Source organism: Schistocerca piceifrons, chromosome 3, assembly GCF_021461385.2.
Source record: "Schistocerca piceifrons isolate TAMUIC-IGC-003096 chromosome 3, iqSchPice1.1, whole genome shotgun sequence".
Taxonomy (NCBI): Eukaryota; Metazoa; Arthropoda; class Insecta; order Orthoptera; family Acrididae; genus Schistocerca; species Schistocerca piceifrons.
In genome coordinates, this window is record NC_060140.1 from 934373176 (window position 1) to 934385212 (window position 12037).

Here is a 12037-nt window from a genome sequence, read left to right on the forward strand (position 1 = left end):
ACTCGTGGCCTGACGACGGAGTGCTACTGTGCATTTTATGGTACATTGTGTTTTTTATGACGTAACAATCGTTTGTGAGCGTTACGTATATCGACATGGCCATGTGCAGAAGGTGCTTCTCGATTTTAAATGTTTCCTTTATGACAAACCTTTTTATTATGTGCTACATTTTATCTACTTAACGACTTGGCGTTAGGTCCAGCTCAAAATGAACACATTTTATATCATAAATATTTGAAGACCTGAAGATGACAGCAAAGTCTATCGAAACCGGTTGTTCGTAAGTAAAGAAATATTTATGCTATCTTGGCTTTAGAAACTTTTTACCTAGTAAAAGAGAACGTTCCTTGTAATTTCTCGCCGGCCGCTGTGGCCGAGCAGTTCTCGGCGCTTCAGTCGGGAACCGCGATACCGCTACGTTCGTAGGTTCGAATCCTGCATCGGATGTGTGTGATATCCTTAGGTTAGTTAGGTTTAAGTAGTTCTAAGTTGAAGGGGACTGATGACCACAGATGTTAAGTCCCATAGTGCTTAGAGCCATTTGAACCATTTTGTAATTTCTCAGCATGAGAAAATTTAGTCAGTTTGCTCATCCTGTGCAACAAGTCTTCTAAATCTCACTTTCACAAAAACTTGCAATGGCATCCAGTAATCTCATCATTCATCTTGAATTTGAATACCACTTCTGAAACTTTCTATTTTTGCCTTCATTGGTTCTTCGATATACAGGTTGAAGAGTAGGGCCGGCCGAGCGGTTCTAGGCGCTACAGTCTGGAACCGCGCGACCGCTACGGTCGCAGGTTCGAATCCTGCCTCGGGCATGGATGTGTGTGATGTCCTTAGGTTAGTTAGGTGTAAGTAGTTCTAAGTTCTAGGGGACTGATGACCTCCGATGTTAAGTCCCATAGTGCTCAGAGCCATTTGAACCAGCCATTTGAAGAGTGGCACAGAAAGTTTACGTCCCTGCCTTACTTCTTTCTTGGTCTGATGCATAACAGGTAATAGCCGTCTTTCTACAAATCGTACACCTATTTTCGGGAGGATTCAAAACTGCTACATGACATGTAACAAACTACTACTCCCTCACAATGTTGTAGTTTCACAAGCTGACAACGTGCTTCGCTTGGAACGGACTACATATTGCTACTTGACTGAAATGAACCAACACTGATTTAACGCCGACTGGACAACAACACACCGGGAACCATACTGCGACCGAACGGGCCATTATTCAGGCAGTTGCGCACAGCCCCCCTCATTAGCACCGGCCGCTCTACACGTCTCACTGACAGAACAGCGGCTGCTCCGCCTGTTTATCGTCGGCGCAGACAGTCGTGAACGACTATAACGCAGCAGTGTCCACGCTCTGCGCGGCGATATGGCGGGACACCATTCACCACAGTCCGCGCGACTTTGGCTTGAATGGTGGCGCCGCCGTCACGGAGTCGGCATAAAAATCGCGCAGCAGCCAGCAGAACGCCCCAGCGCGCGCTCCATTAACGTAACGCAGAGCACATTAATGCGCTATCGGGTCGCGTTTCTATTGGCCCATAAATCAAAGAAACGCGCAGGCCGGTCGCGCCGTTTCGAAACGAGCGCAGCGCTCGCCCTCGGGTCTGAAACAATGGGCCACGCGCCGGTATTTCCCTTTTTTATTTTTGGGGTCAGCTCCGCGTCAGCTTTCATTTACGGACGCCGGAGTACTGAAGTTATTAGTGGCAGCCTGCTACACTGGGTCCGCATTACAGGCACGGAATGTTGCGTACCTGTCAGGAGAACCCTGTCCGCCGACAGGATGTAAATGTGGATCACAATTAATGAGAACACTTTTTTATACATACGTTCGACAGTCGCTCAACCGGTTTTTTGGGTGTCCGTCATTTCTCTCTGCCCTGTGCCTACCTTTGAAGAAGGCACTTAGAGATGATATTATCTTCTATAACCTGCGCTGCACTTTCGAATCTTTACAACCGTCTGCAGTTCCTCCCTCCGCCACATTAAGAAGTTCGGGACGTCACAGTACATGTCCAACTAACCTGCTTTTCTCCTGGTAAAGGAATAATTGGTTGGGTTGTTTGGGGAAGGAGACCAGACAGCGAGGTCATCGGTCTCATCGGATTAGGGAAGAATGGGGAAGGAAGTGGGCCGTGCCCTTTCAGAGGAACCATCCCGGCATTTGCCTGGAGTGATTTCGGGAAACCACGGAAAACCTAAATCAGGATGGCCGGACGCGGGATTGAACCGTCGTCCTCCCGAATGCGAGTCCAGTGTGTAACCACTGCGCCACCTCGCTCGGTAAGGAATAATTCCTGTTTTACATCATCGTCCATTCCAACAAATTAAAATTTTTAGTGCATCTACCTGCCTAACACTTTCTGCATTGATGAAGATGTAACTGTATTACTTTATTTATTTATGCATTTATTTCACCTGATAGTATTAGAGCATTTAGTCTCTCTCTTTCATCTAAACGGGCATTCTTAGTGAGTTAGTACTTAATTTGGCCGGCCGGTGTGGCCGAGCGGTTCTAGGCGCTTCCTTCTGGAACTGCGCGACGGCTACGGTCGTAGGTTCGAATCCTGCCTCGGGCATGTATGTCTGTGGTGTCCTTAGGTTAGTTAGGTTTAAGTAGTTCTAAGTTCTAGGGGACTGATGACCTCAAATGTTAAGTCCCATAGTGCTTAGAGCCAATAAACCATCCAAACCGCGTCTTAGCGTAAATAAAGCTACACAATAACTGTCTGGTTGTCGTATTTCTACGAGTAATGTAACCCACACCCACCAATCATCATTATCGTGCATAAAGCAACGAAACACGTTTACCTAAACACGTAAAAAATACATTTACATATTCTTTATTAAGATGGAGCCATTTCTACTTAATTTATTTCCTGACCAAAGTTCTTCCACTGATTTTAACTTTACTTTTTAACGCCACGCAAATTTTCATGCTTATGAAGGTTATGAGTTCTAATATCACTGCCAACAACAATGCAAGTCATTCTCATTGTTAGTTAAACACTGCGGTAATACAACAACCATTCAAGTACTTTCACATGCGAGAATGCTTGTAAAATGATTTCCTTATTTTAAGATCTGTTTATTGATTGAAAATACCATGCCTTGTTAAACTCTAAATGCACAAACGACTCAGTTCATTTTTAATCCACATATACTGTTAATTTTTTCCCGATGAACGGAGATACAGGCAAAGAAGTATCTCCAACCTCGTGACGTATGAACACAGCTAGTGATGCTGCAATCTGTACCTACGTTGCTGTTACTAAGATGACATGGCTTATTTATTAATTATCGCGAATATTCAGTAAAATAATTATTGGCTTCAGCACTACTGCCATCAACAATGCAAGTCATTTTCGTTGCTAGTTAAGCACTGCGTTAATATAAGAACCATTCAAGTACTTTCACATGCGAGAATGCTTATAAAATGATTTCCGTCATTTAAGATCTGTTCATTGATTGAAAATACTATGTCTTGCTAAACTTTGAATGCATATATGACCCAGTTCATTTTTAATTCACATGTATTGTTAATTTTTTTCGATGAACAGAGACACATGCAAAGAAGTATCTCCTACCTCGCGACGTATGAACACTGCTTAGTGATGCTACAATCTGTACCTTTGCTGATGTTACTAAGATCACATGGCGCCCCTCTTTTTTATCGCGAACATTCAATAAGATAATTATTGATGCTCTTGTGCTACGAAGTGGCTTGAGTCAAACAGCTTTTCTGATAAATGCAAATAAATCCGGAGCAGTAAATGAAGGATACAGGTCGGACTAATATTTTCGACGTAATAGTCGCCGATTTTCGGTCATATTTGATCGCAACGCGCCACAATATCGTTGTAAGCGTGAGATCGTCTGTTGACCAGAAAAGACACACAAAACAATTAGATGCGCTGTGCCTTGTATTCTTTAGTAATTAATCATTCGTCAACGTAATTTAGTAACAGTCTACACTGTTCCGCCATTTATAGCTCGCACATTATCCGCTGTACTAATAAATCGCTTGTAGAATCGCAACAACTTTAATCACTCGGAAACATGTTCTTTGCTCGACCTTTATACACCTTTTTTTTACTGACTGTTAGTTCTTGAATTGTTGAAATCCTCATTTTCATACATTCGGTGTCCAGAAACACGCCATTTCTCTCTCTTCACTGTCCTTCAGCTGCCTGTTCCTCTGATAGAACACAGAAAGACGTAATCTCATACAATATACACTCCTGGAAATTGAAATAAGAACGCCGTGAATTCATTGTCCCAGGAAGGGGAAACTTTATTGACACATTCCTGGGGTCAGATACACCACATGATCACACTGACAGAACCACAGGCACATAGACACAGGCAACAGAGCATGCACAATGTCGGCACTAGTACAGTGTATATCCACCTTTCGCAGCAATGCAGGCTGCTATTCTCCCATGGAGACGATCGTAGAGATGCTGGATGTAGTCCTGTGGAACGGCTTGCCATGCCATTTCCACCTGGCGTCTCAGTTGGACCAGCGTTCGTGCTGGACGTGCAGACCGCGTGAGACGACGCTTCATCCAGTCCCAAACATGCTCAATGGGGGACAGATCCGGAGATCTTGCTGGCCAGGGTAGTTGACTTACACCTTCTAGAGCTCGTTGGGTGGCACGGGATACATGCGGACGTGCATTGTCCTGTTGGAACAGCAAGTTCCCTTGCCGGTCTAGGAATGGTAGAACGATGGGTTCGATGACGGTTTTGATGTACCATGCGCTATTCAGTGTCCCCTCGACGATCACCAGTGGTGTACGGCCAGTGTAGGAGATCGCTCCCCACACCATGATGCCGGGTGTTGGCCCTGTGTGCCTCGGTCGTGTGCAGTCCTGATTGTGGCGCTCACCTGCACGGCGCCAAACACGCATACGACCATCATTGGCACCAAGGCAGAAGCGACTCTCATCACTGAAGACGACACGTCTCCATTCGTCCCTCCATTCACGCCTGTCGCGACGCCACTGGAGGCGGGCTACACGATGTTGGGGCATGAGCGGAAGACGGCCTAACGGTGTGCGGGACCGTAGCCCAGCTTCATGGAGACGGTTGCGAATGGTCCTCGCCGATACCCCAGGAGCAACAGTGTCCCTAATTTGCTGGGAAGTGGCGGTGCGGTCCCCTACGGCACTGCGTAGGATCCTACGGTCTTGGCGTGCATCCGTGCGTCGCTGCGGTCCGGTCCCAGGTCGACGGGCACGTGCACCTTCCACCGACCACTGGCGACAACATCGATGTACTGTGGAGACCTCACGCCCCACGTGTTGAGCAATTCGGCGGTACGTCCACCCGGCCTCCCGCATGCCCACTATACGCCCTCGCTCAAAGTCCGTCAACTGCACATACGGTTCACGTCCACGCTGTCGCGGCATGCTACCAGTGTTAAAGACTGCGATGGAGCTCCGTATGCCACGGCAAACTGGCTGACACTGACGGCGGCGGTGCACAAATGCTGCGCAGCTAGCGCCATTCGACGGCCAACACCGCGGTTCCTGGTGTGTCCGCTGTGCCGTGCGTGTGATCATTGCTTGTACAGCCCTCTCGCAGTGTCCGGAGCAAGTATGGTGGGTCTGACACACCGGTGTCAATGTGTTCTTTTTTCCATTTCGAGGAGTGTACATGTAAAGCTAGACCAGTTATACAGGGATTAGTTAACCGCGTTTCCTCATACAACCGATTTTAGTTTTATGTGCAGTACTACCATCTGTTAACAGTACGCGGAAGCAGTAATGCATTGCCGCATCTCAACGCGCATCTTCTGTCAAGTTTTTAGAGAGATGGCTCGCCAGTTCAGATCAGCAGAGCTGTGAAGTTGCGCTTGACAGGGTCTGTATTTAAAATGTCGGGTAAAAGGAAAGAAAGTGTGTCTGTTGAGGGGAAGGTAGCGTCTACGAAGATCGTATTCGTAAGAAAACAGAGAGAGAGAGAGAAATCTTCCATCGCTACTAGTAAAGTGAGCGTAATGTTGACATTCAGCGTGCTTTAGGACGCGGTGAGTCCACCGTAAGAACTGTTCGTGACAATGCAGACTCAATTTGATAAATTGCTATCTGTTCAACGGACTTAAGTGTGATTAGTGTCCAAACCTCGCTCGGAGGCGATGGAAGGAATGGAATAAAACGCTAAGTCATTTGATTGAGCACCGTTGTCACAGCACATTCCTCTTTGAAACTGAAGCCAGGAGCATGTAGGCAGATTTAACTAGAGAAGAGGGCGATCCAGCACTTCCTCGGCCAGTTAAGGTTGGATTGATAGCTTCGAGCATCGTTTTGACTTTTACTACAAAACAACAGGTTCAAATTCAAATGGCTCTGAGCACTGTGGGACTTAACTTCTGAGGCCATCTGTCCCCTAGAACTTAGAACTACTTAAACCTAACTAACCTAAGGACATCACACACACCCATGCCCGAGGCAGGATACGAACCTGCGACCGCAGCGGTCGCCCGGTTCAAAACGACAGAAAAAGGCAGCTTCGCCACATGAAACCGAGCCGCAGAATTTAAAACAGGTCTAGATAAATTGTGACAGAGAATGGCTATATTACGAGGCTAGTTTTCAAGCTTGGTGGAACAGGGTTATTTTGAAAATGAATGCATATCCCTTCGTTAATTTCTAGTGAAGAAAAGCACAGTACCAGACTTTCAGGCCGCCAACGACCGATGCACCCTTCTTGCCGTAGCAAATGGTGCACAAGATTGCAAATTAAAACACCTTGTCATCTACCACTCTCAAAAACCTTTGGCACCAAAGGTTTGTGACAGGAGCACTCTGGGAGTTCATTAGAGATAAAACAACAATTTCAGTGTATTATTGTGTGTTCCGATGTTAAACTTTTAAGTATATAAATGTACCATTAAAATGCGTTTCAGAAAGATGATACTGGTTATTTTTGTTGGTAAAAATACTAATGAACTCTGCTATTTTCAACTTAATATGTGAATAAACAAGAACCTAGCCCATATTTTACATACAAAATGACTCTCAATTAAGGCGAATTCGGTATGCGTAGCGATTCCGCAGTACGTAACTATCGCGTGTAACGAGATTTATATGTACAACACTCAAATAAGTGCAAATATATGTTATTATCAGGCATAATGGCTATGTTTGTGAACCGTGACTGTGTGGGATAATTATTTATTTCAAGTTTCTGCTACCAATCACTTTTTATTTTGTGCTTAATCTAACATAATGCAACGCGTTTCGAACATGTTGTGTTTATCTTCAGGCGTTTATACATACATACATACTTATACAGGGTGTTACAAAAGGGTACGGCCAAACTTTCAGGAAACATTCCTCACACACAAATAAAGAAAGGTTTTATGTGGACATGTGTCCGGAAACGCTTAATTTCCATGTTAGAGCTCATTTTAGTTTCGTCAGTATGTACTGTACTTCCTCGATTCACTGCCAGTTGGCCCAATTGAAGGAAGGTAATGTTGACTTCGGTGCTTGTGTTGACATGCGACTCATTGCTCTACCGTACTAGCATCAAGCACATTAGTACGTAGCATCAACAGGTTAGTGTTCATCACGAACGTGGTTTTGCAGTCAGTGCAATGTTTACAAATGCGGAGTTGGCATATGCCCATTTGATGCAAGGATTAGCACGGGGCATTAGCCGTGGCGCGGTACGTTTGTATCGAGATGTTTCCAGAACGAAGGTGTCCCGACAGGAAGACGTTCGAAGCAATTGATCGGCGTCTTAGGGAGCACGGAACATTCCAGCCTATGACTCGCGACTGGGGAAGACCCAGAACGACGAGGACACCTGCAATTGACGAGGCAATTCTTCGTGCAGTTGACGATAACCCTAATGTCAGCGTCAGAGAAGTTGCTGCTGTACAAGGTAACATTGACCACGTCACTGTATGGAGAGTGCTACGGGAGAACCAGTTGTTTCCGTACCATGTAGAGCGTGTGCAGGCACTATCAGCAGCTGATTGGCCTCCACGGGTACACTTCTGCGAATGGTTCATCCAACAATGTGTCAATCCTCATTTCAGTGCAAATGTTCTCTTTACGGATGAGGCTTCATTCCAACGTGATCAAATTGTAAATTTTCACAATCAACATGTGTGGGCTGACGAGAATCCGCACGCAATTGTGCAATCACGTCATCAACACAGATTTTCTGTTAACATTTGGGCAGGCATTTTGGTGATGTCTTGATTGGGCCCCATGTTCTTCCACCTACGATCAATGGAGCACGTTATCATGATTTCCTACGGGATACTCTACCTGTGCTGCTAGAAGATGTGCCTTTACAAGTACGACACAACATGTGGTTCATTCACGATGGAGCTCCTGCACATTTCAGACGAAATGTTCGTACGCTTCTCAACAACAGATTCGGTGACCGATGGATTGGTAGAGGCGAACCAATTCCATGGCCTCCACGCTCTCCTAACCTAAACCTTGTTGACTTTCATTTATGGGGGCATTTGAAAGCTCTTGTCTACGCAACCCCTGTACCAAATGTAAAAACTCTTCGTGCTCGTATTGTGGACGGCTGTGATACAATACGCCATTCTCCATGGCTGCATCAGCGCATCAGGGATTCCATGCGACGGATCGTGGATGCATGTATCCTCGCTAACGGAGGAAATTTTGAACATTTCCTGTAACAAAGTGTTTGAAGTCACGCTGGTACGTTCTGTTGCTGTGTGTTTCCATTCCATGATTAATGTGATTTGAAGAGAAGTAATAAAATGAGCTCTAACATTGAAAGTAAACGTTTCCGGACACGTGTCCACATAAAACCTTTCTTTATTTGTGTGTGAGGAATGGTTCCTGAAAGTTTGGCCGTACCTTCTTGTAACACCCTGTATACAGAGAAATGCTACTTAAAAATTAACAGTCTTAAACTATATTAATCCCAGAACTCTTTGTCCATTGTTTTTTATTGTAGCTGCTGGTGTAGCATTTTGGGGGGAAGGAGGGGGCTAAAAATCGAAATCAGTAATGTCTTCTGCTGGTTATCTTCCTTGTGGTTGACTATGTATATCACAGCCTGTATAGGATACAGATAGATTTGCATGAGTTATGTGTTACGAAAAAAGTGCGAAAGGCTTTTGTATGACAGTTGATCACTTACAATTTCATCATTTTGCTGCTTCATTTGCATCACTGGTATAATGTGCAATAGTGTATTGTCAATCAACAGCACCGCCATTACACCAGTGATGCAAGTGAAGCAGCAAGATGTTGAAATTGTAAGTAATCAACTGTCATATAAAAGCCTTTCACACTATTTTCTCAACACATGTTGTTGTTGTCTTCAGTCCTGAGACTGGTTTGATGCAGCTCTCCATGCTACTCTGTCCTGTGCAAGCTTCTTCATCTCCAAGTACCTACTGCAGCCTACATCCTTCTGAATCTGCTTAGTGTATTCATCTCCTGGTCTCCCTCTACGATTTTTACCCTCCACACTGCCCTCCAATACTAAATTGGTGATCCCTTGATGCTTCAGAACATGTCCTACCAACCGGTCCCTTCTTCTAGTCAAGTTGTGCCACAAACTCCTCTTCTCCCCAATCCTATTCAATACCTCCTCATTAGTTATGTAATCTACCCGTCTAATCTTCAGCATTCTTCTGAAGCACCACATTTCGAAAGCTTCTATTCTCTTCTGGTCCAAACTATTTATCGTCCACATTTCACTTCCATACATGGCTACACTCCATACAAATACTTTCAGAAACGACTTCCTGACACTTAAATCAGTACTCGATGTTAACAAATTTCTCTTCTTCAGAAACGCTTTCCTTGCCATTGCCAGTCTACATTTTATATCCTCTCTACTTCGACCATCATCAGTTATTTTGCTCCCCAAATAACAAAACTCCTTTACTACGTTAAGTGTCTCATTTCCTAATCTAATTCCCTCAGCATCACCCGATTTAATTCGACTAAATTCCATTATCCTCGTTTTGCTTTTGTTGATGTTGATCTTATACCCTCCGTTCAAGACACTGTCCATTGCGTTCAGCTGCTGTTCCAGGTCCTTTCCTGACAGAATTACAATGTCATCGGCGAACTTCGAAGTTTTTATTTCTTCTCCATGGATTTTAATACCTACTCCGAACTTCTTAACACATAGCTGATGCAAATCTGTCTGCATCCTATACAAATATGTGTTTCAGGTATCACAGGGTATATTAAAGGAAAAGGAAGAAAAAGATAACTAAAAACGCCAGGACAATTGTGTCACGCCGGCCGCGGTCGTCTCGCGGTTCTAAGCGCCCAGTCCGGAGCCGCGTGACTGCTACGGTCGCAGGTTCGAATCCTGTCTCGGGCATGGATGTGTGTGATGTCCTTAGGTTAGTTAGGTTTAAGTAGTTCTAAGTTCTAAGGGACTGATGATTACAGATGTTAAGTCCCATAGTGCTCAGAGCCATGTGAACCAATTGTGTCACGGTATTTATGTACGTATCTCTCTCTCTCTCTCTCTCTCTCTGTGTGTGTGTGTGTGTGTGTGTGTGTGTGTGTGTGTGTGTGTGTGTGTGTGTGTGTCTTTTGTTGAGTAACCTTTGATCCATTCGTGTCAGTTGTGAACGCGATCGTGTAATTTGCGTTACGGAACGGCCCCTGGCGTCATGAGTCAGACCGGAGCATAGACTGGGCGGCTGCCATTACGGAATGACGAGTGTTTGCGGGCGCGTGACCCCGGTAATGCGCGCGGCCATCACTCAGAGCGGGCTGGAGCAGTGAAAGCCCGGACCGGCCCGGCCCGGGACACAGCGCGCCGGGTCGTTAGCGCTGCTCGGTCCCTCCTCTCCTCTCCTCTCCTCGCAACAAACACGCGGCTCGCCCGCGCTGCCCCTCTGACCCTCACGCCTGCATCTCGCTGACCTCTCGCTGTCCAAAATTCCGCAGTTCTACTCCTCACGGTAAACACTGCGCGCCGGTGTAGTATTCGCCCGGAGACGGCGCCAAATTCCAGTTCATCCGGCTTCATTCCTTTGTCTACATCTGTACTCTGCGAATCACTGCGACTCCTAGAGAATATTCTACGCTCAAATATCATAGCGTTACTGAAGGCAACCTTCTCTAAAAGAATGGACGTAGCGATAGCAGTTACGTTCGTAATATAAACACATTAAAAAAATTTTACGTCACCTCCGTTCCGAGATTTCCGGAACCTGTACAGAACATTGGAATAGAGATCAACATAAACATCATTTCTGCCCTTTTTATTGCTCTTGAAAACCACACATTGTATGTTGTGCCACCATACAATGAGACTTTCAGAGTTGGTGGTCCAGATTGCTGTACACACCAGTACCTCTAATACCCAGTAGCACGTCCTCTTGCATTGATGCATGCCTGTATTCGACGTGGCATACTATCCACAAGTTCATCAAGGTACTGTTGGTCCAGATTGGTAGACGGGCCACGTCATCCATAAACAGCCCTTTTCAATCCATCCCAGGCATGTTCGATAGCGTTCATGTCAGGAGAACATGCTGGCCACTCTAGTCGAGCGATGTCGTTGTCCTAAAGCGGGGGCGGGCAAACGTTGCACGCGGCTCATGAGCACACAGCGCTGCACGTGTGCTGCTCGCGTGCAGGCGTCGACCGGGGCCGTGGCGACAGCCGGCAGGTGGCGGCAGTGTAGTGCCAGGCTAAGCTGCGGACGTTGATGCGAAGCGAGCACTATGAAGTGAACGTTGTATTTCGAGAAACGGAGAAGTGGAGATTTGCTATCTTTAAAAAAGTACTGGGAGAATCATTTTTTCTTTGTGCAAAAACGTGAAAATTCGAAATGTTTAATATGTGGCAGTATTCTCGCTGCTCAACGGAAGTTTAGTATTGAAGGCCATTATAATAAATGTCACAAGGACGAGTACAATTTATTGTCGGATTCTGAGCGGATGGGGAATTGACTGAGCTTAAGAAGAGCGATCTGACGATACCAGATGAATCTGTCGTAGTTGGCCGGCCGGAGTGGCCGAGCGGTTCTAGGCACTGCAGTC